Source organism: Erpetoichthys calabaricus, chromosome 4 (assembly GCF_900747795.2).
Source record: "Erpetoichthys calabaricus chromosome 4, fErpCal1.3, whole genome shotgun sequence".
NCBI lineage: Eukaryota > Metazoa > Chordata > Cladistia > Polypteriformes > Polypteridae > Erpetoichthys > Erpetoichthys calabaricus.
Window position 1 is genome coordinate 150,459,713 of NC_041397.2, and position 15,627 is coordinate 150,475,339.

A 15,627-nucleotide genomic window follows, 5' to 3' on the forward strand; every position below is an offset into this window, starting at 1 on the left:
AGCACGTAGGCTTATTATAAAACAGTCTGCATCAGCAGTTACCACAGATTTTTGGCATTGTAACATTTTTTGTTGCATGTGCATTCTACCTAGCACTGACTCATCCTACTAGAACTGAAGGAATATCGTAAGAAGAGCAACTTTCCAAATACACTTCAATATTTAGTCATAAAAAGAAAAGCACTATTTTTTTTAATAACCTAGAAACATAAAATATTAAATTATGCAAAAAATGAATATTTTCCCATATTGTGTCATACGTAGTGGAATTGGCTCCAGCAGACCCCCGTGACCCTGTGTTCGGATTCAGCGGGTTAGAAAATGGATGGATGGATGGATAACTAATCATTAAGTTGTGTTCTGGCCTTACTGATAAGGCATGATGCAATTCTGCACAAGGTGTGTCAAGTGTCAGATATAGCAGCAAAGCAGTCAGTATATGAAGTACATAGGCTAGTATCAATTTGATTGTGAGAGCAGGCTGATAAAAAGGGAACAGTATTGGAAGGCATTTACTTACATTTTCTCAGACACTTCATACCTGACAATGTATGCAACTGCCAGAATAAACAAATGGGTTCCTTTGCTTTTGTGTGCACCTGCTGCAAAAACATTATATGTGTATGTGGTTCAATTCATGCGATTGTGTCTATGTGATTCAATACATGTGCCTAAAAGGCACTTCATGCACAGCCAATTGCCACATTAAATTGCATTGCTTTGGTGGTAACAGTGGATCTTTCGTGGTCTTCTCTTTGCCTTAGGTTTTGGCTTCCTGGCTGTGTTTAGGTGTTTTGGTTTGGAGAAAAGTCCAAGTCCAAGTCAGTCTGCAACTTCCAGCAAGGCAACACTAGTGTTAAACCATTCATGTTAGTCAGTGAGTAGGAGAGTGAATTGTCAAGGCTGCTCTTGTTATTATATCTTGTTAAGAATATTTCCAATAAATGATACAGTTCTATAAATGACATTTTGTTACACTGTATCTCTCTGTATCCAGGATATTCCAGCATCTTCTTGAGCAGGCATGTCAAACTCACTACCACTGTTGGGCCGCTTCGACTGCCATACGTGCGTCAGCGGGCCGTACTATAACAAATAGTATTATACTATTACACAAAGGTACTGTAGCTTTCTTTCCAATACTGAAAACTTTAAACTTTTAGTGTTACATTTTTTAAAGTTTAAAGAAAAGCAATTTATTTCCATGCAGTCTCCATACAACCGTGTAGTCTTAACCTCTTAGCTAGGTCCTTATTATATTACTAGGCTCACCCGCCTTTTAAGGCAACTGACTTTTATCCTCAATTTGTGTGCACTCCATGTGTACATCAGGCATGTAAGTGTAGGGAATGAGAACATCAAAGTGCCCATTCATAACATCTCCCGAAAACCTACGTTTTTTTATCCCCTCGAGTGCCTGTCCAAACTTGGAGTGTAGGACTCCATAATAATATACTTGAAACACATAGGGGAACAACTCTCCCGCTGCCATTAGCTCAGAAATGGTACCATAAGTTTGAGTCTTTGACATTTCAGTGAGATACTGAAGCTCATTTGTATAAGAGATTCCTGACGGCATCATTGTAAATGGCTGAAACCTTGACCAATTACTTAAAACGTGTCATACAATGTCAGCCCGAATCTGTACCACTAAAGACAGAGTTTCATGCACTAAATAAGCTATAGATGAGAATAAGCAAGCACCATCTCCCCTGATATTTAGTACGCGGTGAGGCATTTGTACTCCATCAACATTAATTATTTCCAGAGACATGATTTTGTCTATTTTTCCAACGCATCACGCACAAAAGCAAGGGAACGATGGGAGCACCAGAACTCTGCTCACATCGCGTCGCTTCGTACCGCAAGCCGCAAGAAGTAAGTCTGTGATAAGTGGAATACCGCTACGCTTTGCACTCACAGGATGGAAGGACAATCCTGACCACTTTTATATAGTGACTTGAGCATTGATATTCATTATATTATATTCATTGCTTATATAGGAGCCTTACAGTGTGAGATTTATTTCTTTTGTCCCGACACTTGGCATCTCTTTTTAGTAACGAGTTCGTCAATATCAGGCTTGAAATCTTGTGCAGCTGCAACTTTTATGAGGGATGAAAGGTGCTCGATGGTAAGTCTTGAGCGAGGTGGGGTTTTGGTAGCTTTCATTAACAAAAACAATTGCTCACAAAGGTAAGTGCTTCCGAACATTGACAGTACTCTCGATGCCAACTTAAGGATCTGCACATACGAGGGTGGCAGGTAAGCATACAAGCCTGGCACACCAACTTCGTTGTATTTTGCCTTCAGAATAGAATCTGACTGCACTTCAATCAATTCCATTTGGATATTCTCAGGCGCATTCTCAACGTTGTAAGAGAACAGCGCAATGCCCTGTTTGTGTGAACTGAAATCACGAAAATGCTCACTGAATTCATTGCTCAGTAATTCAAGTTGGAAAACCAATCCTCCAAAAATCAAATTTTACTTTACTAAGTTTACTTCAAAGTTTATATTGTAAAATAAGCCGATATGCAAAAAGCCACCAGACCTATGATAATTTTACAAACTCAAAATCACAAAAATATGTTAATAAACAACTCACCAACTTCTCGTGTCCACTTCAGATCTTAAGCTGTAGTCTGCACTAACTGTTCGTTACAATACTAGCACAGAATTACATGAAACTAGAGCAAAAAAACATGAAAATATGCGGGCTATTACGACTCGTGATGGTCAGTTCAGCCCAGTGGCCAGTCTTAGCAGCCCAGTCAGTAGTGTAGCCTTAGCAGGGGCGGCTCTAGGCTTGTGGCGGCCCTGGGCAGAGAAAGAATCGGTGGCCCCTTCGCCTGGCAATGTCAATACGGTATCTTATGCACGGCAGATGGCCACATCCGTTGTGGACACTGCATAGCCGCCTCGTGCTCATGACACGCTTCTATATACGCGTGTCCGTAACTTGAAAACCAAGTGGCGGCCCATGATATTCTCATTATGGCAAAACATTATAATACTACATATAACTTACTGCTCCGACTCTAGCGACATTTGTAAATACATTGTACTAATTAACAAGAAACAGAATGTTTTTTGGCCACATTGCCGTCAGCTGTGTCGTTATTTTCTCTTTCTGTTTTATATTCAATATATATTGGGATTTGGCGGCACTGTGCAGGTGCACAGTTTGCACATGCCTACGGCCACCCCTGCTGCAGCCTATCACTTCAGTTGCGACGCTGCGGCTCATTAACTTTGGTCAAGGCTCGTGGCTATACTAGCAGATGACGTTTCTGGTACCGTAATGCCATGGGAAAACGTGCTTTTGTCAGAAGGCAGAAGTAAGAAAAGTCAATGAGTAACACCGAAGATGCAGAATGATTCAATCACAAATGATAGTAATCATTTTGTACAAGTGCAGTGCTAACTAGGATCTGTCATGCAGGACGCACAGATTTCTGTTGCGGGCCGCATGTGGCCCGGGGGCCGCGTGTTTGACATGCCTGTTCTTGAGTATATAAAAAGATTTTGTGCCTGGCTTCCAAAGTATTATTGTGTTTGTTAATGGAGGTTTACATTTTAAGAGGCCATTGGTTTACAGCTCATATAGTGTAGTACAAGCAAAACTACTGGGATAGGCTGGGATAACCCATGGTACTCTGAACTGTCAAATCTGGATTAATAAATTAATGTATTGACACTGATAAAGCCACTTTCTGTCTGCCTCTTTTTTACACCATCTCTCTGGATGTCTGCATGTTATTGTGTAATTCCTTTGTGTGACAGAATTTGTATTCCATTCCAAAAATAGCATTGTTTAATCTCTGACTTAATTTCTCACATGGAGCTATTTTACTTTTCCAATGTAAATGAATACTATTATTTATATGCAATATATATTTTTACTGTAATATGCCTATAATATTACGACCACTTTGTAGGGCACTTTTCATGTATTCACAATGGGGAACTGCCAAGCAAGAAGATTTCAGAGGTAAGGCACCACTGGTCTGACAAAGAGGTTTAAAACTCATTTAAAGTAGGCCAAGAAAAGCAGCAAAATTATACTTCAATTCTGTATGTTTGTATTCGGAGTTCTACTTTTGTGAATCTCTTTCCATGATCATTTATGTCAATAAACATTTTTGTTAACATCTTCTTACCTTGATATTTGTCTGGTCATGAGGGTCTGCCACAAGGGCCTCCTTTTTACAAATACATATTTGGTTGGCTATAGCTTCTCTCAGGTGTTTAGCACTGCTGATTCAGGACATCCTAAAACCATACATTCATATAATGTAGACTGTCTATGAAAGTCTCCAAATAAAGTAAAAACTAATTAACTTAACTGATTACTTCTTTGGTGTTATATAATGCCAATTTAAATGTTGCTACTTCATTCGGGCTGACATTTTGCTGTAATTGCACTGTATACTAAAGGAAACAGTTAAAATTTCAGATTCTGAATGTCTGTAACATATAAAACCCGGGAGCAATCAGACAACAGAAAATTGTCAAAGCAATGCTGGAGAAAGCAGTGGAAAACAGAATGACAGAAGAAAAGTGGCTGCTGAGGCTGTGAGGGGATTTATATGAACCTTTCTAAGTTGTTCCGCCACTCAGGATGTCATTTCTTGACTGTTCCTTTGCTAGCATTTGGATCAACTGGGTATTTTCAGCTGGACGAAAATGAAAACTGCCAACTTTTACTCAATAGCATATAACCTTTTAATGTTTCATTTTAGATGTTTATTCTGTAGACTGTGAAAAAAGTTAAATGCAACCATGAAATAAAATTGTATAAAATTTTAGACTCACACTCGATCTGTGGCTGTGAGGTTTCATGTGTTCTTTTAATCCACCTAGACAGGATTATTGATGAAACAGCAAATGACTGTTTATTGTATCTAATTTTATTAAAGTAGTCTTATCCAATGATGCCATGACTTTGCACAGATTCCCACTAGCTGACATTTCACACTGACTCCTCTTTCAGGTTTCCAACTTCAATTGAATGTTTCATCAATATAAAATCTTGCTTGCTAGCCATTTCTAGTATTATGCAGACAACAACAGATTTACATAACAGTTAAAGCAAATATTGATCTTATTTGTCTGTGTACTGAATGTCTTTCTGATGGAGAACCTTGAGTTCAAAACTCTTTGCTTAGCTTATCAAATGTAAATAAGATTTCTCATCTTACCATGATTTATAAGCTCAATATCCTTAATCCTGCATTCATTCTATTTCACACATTTTATTTCTTTTAAGCATTATCACTTTTGATCAGAATTTTCTAATTATCTTCCTTTGTTTTTTATTTTCTGTTTAAATACATATGCAGTTAGGTCATCTTGGCTATGTGATTTGTTTACATTTCAAATTCTAAGTGGTTAATTATTAATTTTATCATGATCTCCAGTCCATGATGTTAACTTAATGTGAGTCCTTTATAATGAAACAGTGGCAGATTATTCTACAGTACTTAATGCAGTTTCCTACTTACAATTTATTATTATTATTATTTTAAATTTTATTGCTTTAAAGCTGCAATATTTACAGTAAGCATACATGATGCTGAAGATGTCCATACTGAACAATCACATACTGATGACACCCAGCTCGATATGACAGAATCTGTCCAGAAAATATACTGTGCCATAGGCAAGCTCACTGCCTGCCTGCACAAATGACACATGTGCATGGATGTCTGCTATCATCCTACAGCTCAACCCAGATAGCTTCACTCCTTCTCCGTGAATCTTGGCTTCTACAAATGGATGTCATCTGTCAGCAATCTTGCAGTCATACTTGACAACACTCTAAGCTTCGAATGTCACATCACAGTTGTACTTAAAATATATTTTTCCTCCTAAAACACTGCCAGACACTAACTCTTCTCCTCCAGTGTACATTTCTTCCAGTTTTTCCTGTGTTTCATTTGGATTGCTCTCTTCTCAAAATTTTTCCTGAATGTAATGTAGACAAATTAAGAAGGTTCAAATTGTTTTGAGCATAACCAAATGTGACATTCCACGTCCCAAGAGCCAGCTTCTGTAGCCGAGGATCGGACCGCCAAGGTCCCCGACTTCGGCCACCACCCAACTCACACTGCACCCAACCTCCTTGGCCCCTCCCATAGGTGGTGAGCCCATGGGAAGGGGGACCCACGTTGCCTCGAGACCATGGTCCTCAGCCGGAAATGTCTGTAGGCGCAGCCCGGGCGTTGAGGGGGTCCGGTTTGGTGGGCTCAGGATTGGGTCACTGCTTTTTGCAGATGATGTTGTCCTGTTTGCTTCATCAGGCCGTGATCTTCAGCTCTCTCTGGATCGGTTCGCAGCCGAGTGTGAAGCAGCTGGGATGAGAATCAGCACCTCCAAATCCGAGACCATGGTCCTCAGCCGGAAAAGGGTGGAGTGCCCTCTCAGGGTTGGTAGCAAGATCCTGCCCCAAGTGGAGGAGTTCAAGTATCTCGGGGTCTTGTTCACGAGTGAGGGAAGAATGGAGTGTGAGATCGACAGGCGGATCGGTGCGGCATCCGCAGTAATGCGGGTGCTGCATCGGTCTGTCATGGTGAAAAAAGAGCTGAGCCGCAAGGCGAAGCTCTCAATTTACCAGTCGATCTATGTTCCTACCCTCACCTATGGTCATGAGCTATGGGTAGTGACCAAAAGAACGAGATCGCGAATACAAGTGGCTGAAATGAGTTTCCTCCGCAGGGTGTCTGGGCTTTCCCTTAAAGATAGGGTGAGAAGCTCAGTCATCCGGGAGGGACTCAGAGTAGAGCCACTGCTCCTCCGCATCGAGAGGAGTCAGATAAGGTGGCTCGGGCATCTGATCAGGATGCCTCCTGGACGCCTCCCTGGTGAGGTGTTCCGGGCACGTCTAACCGGGAGGAGGCCCCGGGGAAGACCCAGGACACGTTGGAGGGACTATGTCTCTCGACTGGCCTGGGAACGCCTTGGGATTCTCCCGGAAGAGCTAGAAGAAGTGGCCGGGGAGACGGAAGTCTGGGCATCTCTGCTCAAGCTGCTGCCCCCGCGACCCGACCTCGAATAAGCGGGTGACAATGGATGGATGGATGGATAACCAAATGTAATGAAACGTGTCTTTTTGTCTCCAATATCTTGAAGATTCTTCTAAAATCTGAAATTTGTAAATTTCAAAATCTCACACAACCTTTGAACATCACTTTCCCCAAGTAAATCTGTCAGTCACAAGAGGGTTTCTAATACCATCCTTCATGCTGCCAGATAAGCCAGTCATGCAGCTTTTGGAAAATGCTTATTTTGCCAAGCCATTTCAGGGTGCAATCATGCATACTTACATGTCTTTATAGCTTTGGAGGAAAACTATGTTTCATTAAAAAATTAACATGAAAAAAACACATGAACGTACAGAATCTACCAGCCAGAAACTGAACCACAGCAACATCATTCCACTGTTTCAGACACTATGCTGCTCTAAATTTCCTGATGTCTGTTTATTGCATATATTTTAAAAGGTTGAATTTTTTTTTTCTAAATATTTTGTTTTGAGCAAAACGAGCATTTTTTGGAAAATATACATATTTTATATTTATGTTCTTAGAAAAAAAGCACTGTTATATTAGAAACCCACCTCTCCTCTATACATTGTTTAATAATCCTGCCTTCAGTTCAAAAGTGCAACTCCATGTAAAAGGGCTTCTGGCTTGTGGGTTACTTTTGCTTTAATGAAGGAATTTAACAATATTTTTAATAAAAATGCATGCATTTTGCACATTTTGAGTGTACGACTGGATGACTTGATGTGAATTATTTGTTATGGGTAATGTAAGATTTTTAATAATAAGTATGAAATGTTTTTCTATAAAATAAGTGATAAAGCATGATGCATTTTTTCCAATATTTTCATTAACAGGCAATTTCACAACATCATACATACAAAATAAGGTTATGAACCTTTTGATCCTGCCAATATCTGTAATCCAAGGGCTGTTTATAATTATTTAAAAATAGTAGTGATGATGGCCTACCTAGCCTTCACACCAACCTGATGTACACCCTGTGGTAAATAAACAACAAAAAAGTTTTGGGGCAGCCTCCCATATAATTGGAAGTGGGTGCAAATGCAAAACAGAAAAATTGTCTTTACAGACAAGAGTCCAAAACAGAATTGAACAGGTTAGGAAACATGGCGGATATATAGTTGAAAAACAGGAAGACGAGGGATCTTGGAATTGGAACTGGAAGTGAGATAATCAAGCTGTGACTTCTGGGGATGTGGAAATTATGTCATTAGGAGGTGGGCTCTTCTGCTGGTCTGGAAGTGACGTCTTCTGGGGTGGAACCGGAAGTGGCGTCACGGGGGTCAGGTGGAATTTCCCGCATTTGGTCTGTGGGGAGATAAGAGATGGGATTAGTGCACTCTGCCACCCCACTGTCTAAATAGGAATTACCTTTTTTGGAGCTTTTTATCTGCCTCACATGTGCACGTGTGTGACAACTCTTAGCTCTAAGATATGGGATTTTGACTTTTCTAACTTACTTCCTCACCTTCATTATGCAGGGATATGCCTGTTCTCACAGCCATGTTGTGTATGTTTTCATATTCAACTTTTACAGCACCGTTCAGCTGAATATCTGATGCCACCTTATGTAATGAAAGATGAAGCAAAATGAAACCTTTTATTGGCTAACTGAGTAGATTACAATAATCAAGCTTTCAAGGCAGTTTGGGCCCCTTCTTCAGGTAATGGACCTGACGTGCCTTGAAAACCTGTAAGGCTGCCATTTTCTGGGTGGGGTGGCGGTGTCTGCCATGGCCTATATGTTCAGAAACACTGCATTAGGTGACATAGGTGGCTTCCTGGGATGACATTTATGAAAATTATGATGCACACTCTCCAGGCACAGAGGGGCACTGTTTATACAACTCAAGCAGTGATAACTCCGGAAAGTCTGTGTTATGTGCACCAAGTGGTGTGTGCTCCGGACACAAACACATCAAAGTATGGAGTATGCAGTAGAAAAATACTGAACTGAATACTGAACAGTTCTATGCAGAAAACAATGAACCCATTTCATATTAAAGTTTGATTTTACTAATCCTTCATTGATCTCACATACAAGAAAAAAGAAGCTGCAAGTTTTAAAACTGAGAGGTGAATGACAAACATTTGGTGTACCACCAAGGCTAGAAAGTAAAGGAATGGTGTTAAAAGTGAGGGAATGCTTTAAGTAGCTGAATGGCTTTCACAACTATTCCCACCCACATTAAACAACAATTGAAACAACAATAACTGATTGATAGTTTTACATTTTTACATTGTTGTGTTTTTTATATACTTTCTTGCCTGCCAGTGGTTTTTGATCTTCACTTGTTCTTAACCATTCTATATGGCTTATTAGACAATTAAGCATTTCAATTTGATTTTCATTAAAATTTGAGCTCCTAAATTCTCTTTCTGCTGTTGGTGTCCATCTCTGCAGCTGCCCAGATTACTCATTTTAATTACTACACATGATAATTCTACCATAATGTTTGCCCTATCGAGTTGCTTAAAAATATTTTGCTCTGCCCTTAGTAAGCAATGTGTGTGCCTTGCTGTTTTGCTTAGCCAATAGTAGCAACTCTCTGAATGGGAAATATAGCAAACTAGATAAGCAAATGTATCTCGGAGAGGGCACTACCTCCCTGGGACTTCAATTCTTTTAGATGTTAGTTAAATTTCCCACCTTCTTGTACATAAAATAAATTAAAACAGTATTAAATTTGCACTTTGTTGCTTAAATCAATATGAAATGTACATATTGTAGGAGGTCAACAGGCATCCCGGATGGGAAGCCAGAACAGAAGGACAGATGGATTGATCGACTGGATAAAGAAGTAACTTTGTGCCCAGCTTGACTAATATGATTTTTGGATCAATAGAAGACACAGCGTGGCACAGGAAGCATTCCTGGGTCCGGCTTGAAAAGAAGCTCACTACCTCACATCAGATGAGTCAGAGTCAGGAGGCAGCAGGCAACACTCAAAGGGATGATGGAAGGAGGAAGAATTTGTTTAGTTTTTGTATATTGAGACTGGTCTTAGGAAGGGTGGTTTTGGAAATGTGCTAAGATTTAATAAATATATTTTATTTAAACCTACAATACACATGTGTCAGGCTTTATTGTGTGTGAGGTTTCTGACTCAGGGACGCACCTTGGTGGTTACATTGGCATAGTTGGCAGGATTTCCTGGCTGTCAGTTGACAGGGTCCTAAAAAATGAATGTAACCCCACTCAGACCTGTAAACCTACACCACTGGCAACAAACACGCAGTCCCAGAAATGGACAAAAGATCGGGCAAGAAATCCAGTCATTGGAAAATTGATAGATGGTAAGTGGACCTCTGGTCAACATCTGGGATCTCATATAATCCAGAAGAAAAATGCTGAACATATCGGCTCCAAGATTGGGATCCTTAAGGGCAGGATGAGAACCTTGCGAGAGGGACAGTGGATGGCTTCTTCGATGGACCTCTTGTCAAAGGAAAAATTAACAAGGTACATACCATTGAAGGGCCATAGTTCCCAAAAAGTGTCAAAAAGGCCCTTGCAGACTCAAATTGTGAAAACAGGGAACCTGTGGCAGGCTGTCTTCTGTGTTTTTCAGTTACCCTTACAAGAAAGTAGTGTGACGCCAACAGACTGGAGTGACACAGACATCTATACCGCAAACCTGAATGCTGGATATTTCATTCTGAAAACCGTGAAGTCCAGAGCGGGGATAAGTGACCTTTCCTCTTTTTCAAATAACGAGTTGTGGAATCAATGTCTGACTCCTATCACTAAACTAGGTTAGAAGGAGTAGACTCCATTTCCCAGGAGGAAACCCTGAGTGAAACCAAACAGAGCATGCACAAAGCTAGCACATGGCCAAGAGCAGAAAAATCCAAAGTCCATCTCAAGAACAGACGAATAGATCCAAAAGCCGAGTTGGTCTTTAGGAGCTGGAGAAACTGCTTCTGCTGGTGGTGGCTATATGGTATGTGTTGAACACCCTCAAAATTGCAATCTAGGGGACTGAAGACAAAGCAAAGGCTCTGCTTGAATCACAGGACTGGTTTTTATGACACCTAGGAGTTGGGCAACTTTGAATTGTTCCTGGAATTAAATGACAGGAATCCAGTAGCATTCATTCCGACAAAAGAATTAACAACCCTGGAAGCAGAATACCCCAGACCTTGGGTCATGGAGACTGCTTGCCAGACCAATGAAGTCCATAAGGGCATAACAATGGAGAAGCAGTACGAAGGGCCCACATACAATGTTGAAGGGAACCAAGTAGCTTTTGCTTCTACAGGACAAAGGGGTGACAGAAAGAAAAATTCACATATTGTAACAAAGGCCACACAAATGGTAAAGGGCCTCTCTTTAGCTAATAGAGGGTTCCAAACCACTCAAAGACCACAAAATAAAACAGGCAGTTTGTCTAAAATCAAAGACTTGACCAACAAGTCAGAAAATACTAATGAAGCATGCCATGAATCTTTGCCTCCTCCGACATCAGCTGTGTCGGCTGACGAACTGGAAAGTAATAATAACCAGAGGGAGTGGATCCTATCCAATTCCCCATCTGCTTTAAAAATTGTAGAGGATGGCATTTTATATGTCATAGGTGGGGACACCAGTGGAGACGCTGACCTGGGAGACAAACCATTGGCTCAGAGTCACACCTGTTATAACAGCGGCCACTAAGCGCCCCAATGACTCTGCTTTTTATTTTTGCAGAGGCCAGATTATGAAGTTGGACAGTGAGCAACCACATCTGCTCTGCTCTTACATCCCTTTGGGTTTTACTGCGTCTGAGGTTTGGGGCTCATCCTAGATCTATCAAGTAAAAGCAAAAATTGTTTTTCATTTTGGTAACTCATTTTCTTTAATGGTGTCTCCATGGATTTTCTAGAAACATTTAAAATGTTTTAATCTGTTATAATTCTTTGCATATTATAGGAATGTTTATACAGCAAACTAAATACAGCCAACTATGAAGAAATAAGTTGCTCAAAACCTCAGCTTAAGTCAAGGCAACTGAAACTGCAAGCATGCTTCCTTTTGTGTGTATTGAATAATAATAATAATACATTTTATTTGTATAGTGCCTTTTTAATGCTCAGAATATCAGGGAATGGAAGTCACGTGGTAGCTAGCCATGGCACAATATTTATACAACATGGCATAATATTTAACCTTGCACTCATAGGGCTTGCTAGAAATAAAACTTCTGCTAAAGATCCAAGACCTGGGATTTTGTAACAGATCCCAAAATTATTTCTTGGAAACAGAAAATAAAGCTAATAAACCAGAGACTGAAGTATATCAAAAATGAGTGCAGTTGTCTTTAAGCACACAGTTCTTTTGGGCTAAAAATGTAAACTTTCTGTTCTGCCAAGAGTGGCAGAGTGCTGAAGTGCTTAGCACTGGTGCCTGACAGCTACAGAGCTTTTGGGATTGAACACCAGACTGGACACGCTTGTGTGAAGTTTACCTATTTTCCCCATGAAGGAGTGTTCTTTTCCTTTGGGTACTGTAGTTTTATCCCAAAAGTCAGCAGTTTAGCTTTATTGGTAACAACATAATGTGTGTGTGTGTGTGTGCGTGCATAAGTACTGTATGCTGTGCCTTCCACTCAGTAGTGCAAGGATAGGCACCAGCTCCTTGTGGCCATGAATTGGAGAACTGGGTTAGAAAATAAACACACCAATCATCTAGAAGTACCCCTGGGGATTGATATCACTGGTATCCCTGCATAACTGTTGGAAAGACTTCAAGGTGCAAAGTTTTTATTTAGCTATGTTTACACAAGAGAACATGAAACTTGCCTTCTATGTGAATCCAAAAATACATAATGATAAATATGTTAAAAATAACACAAAATTCTGAAATATTTACATGATTTGAAAATAACAGTACTTTGCTAACTGCTTAACAGTTTGACAATAAGTTTTACCTAAAAGTTACACAATACATATGAAGAACTCCTAGAATTTTTATTATCTTCGATGGAATGTCTGAAGCAATTTGTGTGGGTCTTTAAAACAACTGTCCTCACTGATTTACCGAAATTATGTTCTGTATATACTGTAATAAGTGTCTGACAGCAACTGAGATGATTTCTGGTTTCTCCAACATTACTCTCTGACACCAAATCTTCCACATCAGTTACAATAATTTTAGCTGTGGGTTTGATAACCTGCTGGAGCTTTTTTACGTTTTGATTTGTCAGACCACAGAACCGTACAATGAATCTGAAAGACTGGATCACATTGCAATAAAAGGATGCCATAAGGTCCTTGTATAGGAAGCTGAATTAAACTTAGAGATATCTCAAAATGCATTTTAAGATATCTGGAAATACTTTTAAGATATCTTAAAAAAATTACAGATATCTGAAAATATGTTGGTCTTAAGGAACCTTAAATGTACTTTAAGATATCTCAAATAAATTTCAAGATATCTTGAAATAATACACAAAATAAATCCCTGCTCATTTTGAGTTATCCCATGTACATGTCTACATATCTTAAAATAGACGGGAACACAGAATTGGCAATGTTACAGGAAGTGATGTTGAGACATTTCTAAATGCATGAAAGGTCAATTTGAAATATCTCACAATCTATTTGAGATATCTTGAGCTGCATATGTGCTTGAAAATGTATTTGAGATATCTTGAAATGCAACTGAGCTATCTCAAATTGTATTGCTAATATCTTAAAATATAAAGGAACATATTTTGAGATATCGCAGAGCATGTTTTAAATATCTGCATTTTAAGATATCTGAAAATCATGTTGAGCTATATCTAAATGTTAATTTGGTTTGCCCACTTTAAATGGTTTATACTTAAAGAGGAGAAAAAACACTGATGGCATTTAAAATAGATATTTTTCTATTAAAACTACAATGGATGGATTAATGGATGGATGGATATTATCTAGATGAGTTCATAACCCCAAAAGCAATGAATAATGAACTCTGTTTTCAACTCATCTTTGCCCCAGCCTGAGACAACTTTACACCTATGGTCATTTTTAAGTCAATCTCAAAAATAATCTTTGAGGTCAGGGCTGAACCCTTTTATCTGTATTGCGTCAGTTCTGAAACTCTGTCTAAGTTTTCTTTTATGACCGGGAATGGCTGGGTCTCTGCCCTTAGCCATTCCTTTTGCGCATCATTAACCCCTGGTTCCACCTAGTAATAGAGGGGAAAGTGGCATAAATGATGCAGTCAAGTGACACTTTGTTGAAGTATCGTGTGTTGATACTTTTGCAATATTCTATCTAAAGCACACTGTACCCTACTCCACGTAGAAATTTTTTGGTGTGTTTTTAGTGTTTAGTGCTTTTTGACCTTTAGTTATGTCCCACAAACATTTCAACCTGACCTTTTAGAATTGTATTTCTCTGCTTTCCAATAAATGACTTCTTTCCTGATGTTTTTATTTTTCTTTTGGATTAGAAGTTTAAAGAAGTATTTTTTTCTGACTCATCAATACTCCATCTTCACTGGCTTGTCGGGTTCTGCACAGTTTTAAGTCTATGTTACATGCTTGGACTTGTGGTTTGCAGAGCGCCGTACTCCCGAACAGTCCTTCAAGTCCATTTCACCCACTACAGAGATGGATCCCATGGGCTCTAATGTTTGCACTTTCACCCTGTGGATGCACTTGGCCATTTCGTACCTGATATAAGGTACATCAAGATAAAACCTCTTCCAATGACTGCTAATTCCCAAGCATGCCTGAACTTATAATCCAGGGGGGTCAAACTCAGATTCTGAAGGATCACAGAGTCTGCAGGGCTTCATTATTGCCATTTGCGTCTCTTTTCTCAAAACATCTAGGCTCAACTGGGGAAATTGATGGTTATATTAATCATACTGTATATTGCACATTGTAGTTTAATCATTAATGGATTTAGTGTGAGACATAAATTTTGAACCATGTATTGTGCTCTCTGTTGTAATTGACATGGAATAAGAATAACAAAAAATATAGTATTACCACTGAAAAAGCCTTGAAATTAAGCCAACTTCAGGATGTAACATGATCCACTCCATGGTTTGCTTCTGTGCGGTTTTTTTTGTATATCATTTTTTAAAATAATGTGACTTCTAAATAACTGAATATGCCTGAAGGCCAAACAAAACTTTTGGATGCACAGCAATGAAAATTAATCCAGTGCAGGTTCAAGCAATCAAGTTATGGTAATTTTGTAATTTAGTATTAGTGGAAGACAAGAGGTGCTTCTGAGAACACATTATTGTTTGGACCTTTTGCTGTGATTTCTTTGATTTTGAATTGATTTAATATCAATGATTTTGGTTAAATGCCTGTTTTCTTTGCTTTATGACCCCTCACCTATAACTGACCACTTCTCTGCTCTATCCCTCTTTTGTTCACCAAGGAAACACACACATTCACCAAAGAAATGTTGGGACGCCAACTGGGTTGCCCATTTTAATAGGCCTGGAAAAATAAACAGGCACTCAATGGCACAAGTAAGAGAAACAAAAGGCAATATCATATGGTAGGATTTAGCTTTAAAGTAATGCTCTGTAGTGTGGTCACAAAAGTCAGGCTGGAGTTCCGTCCAG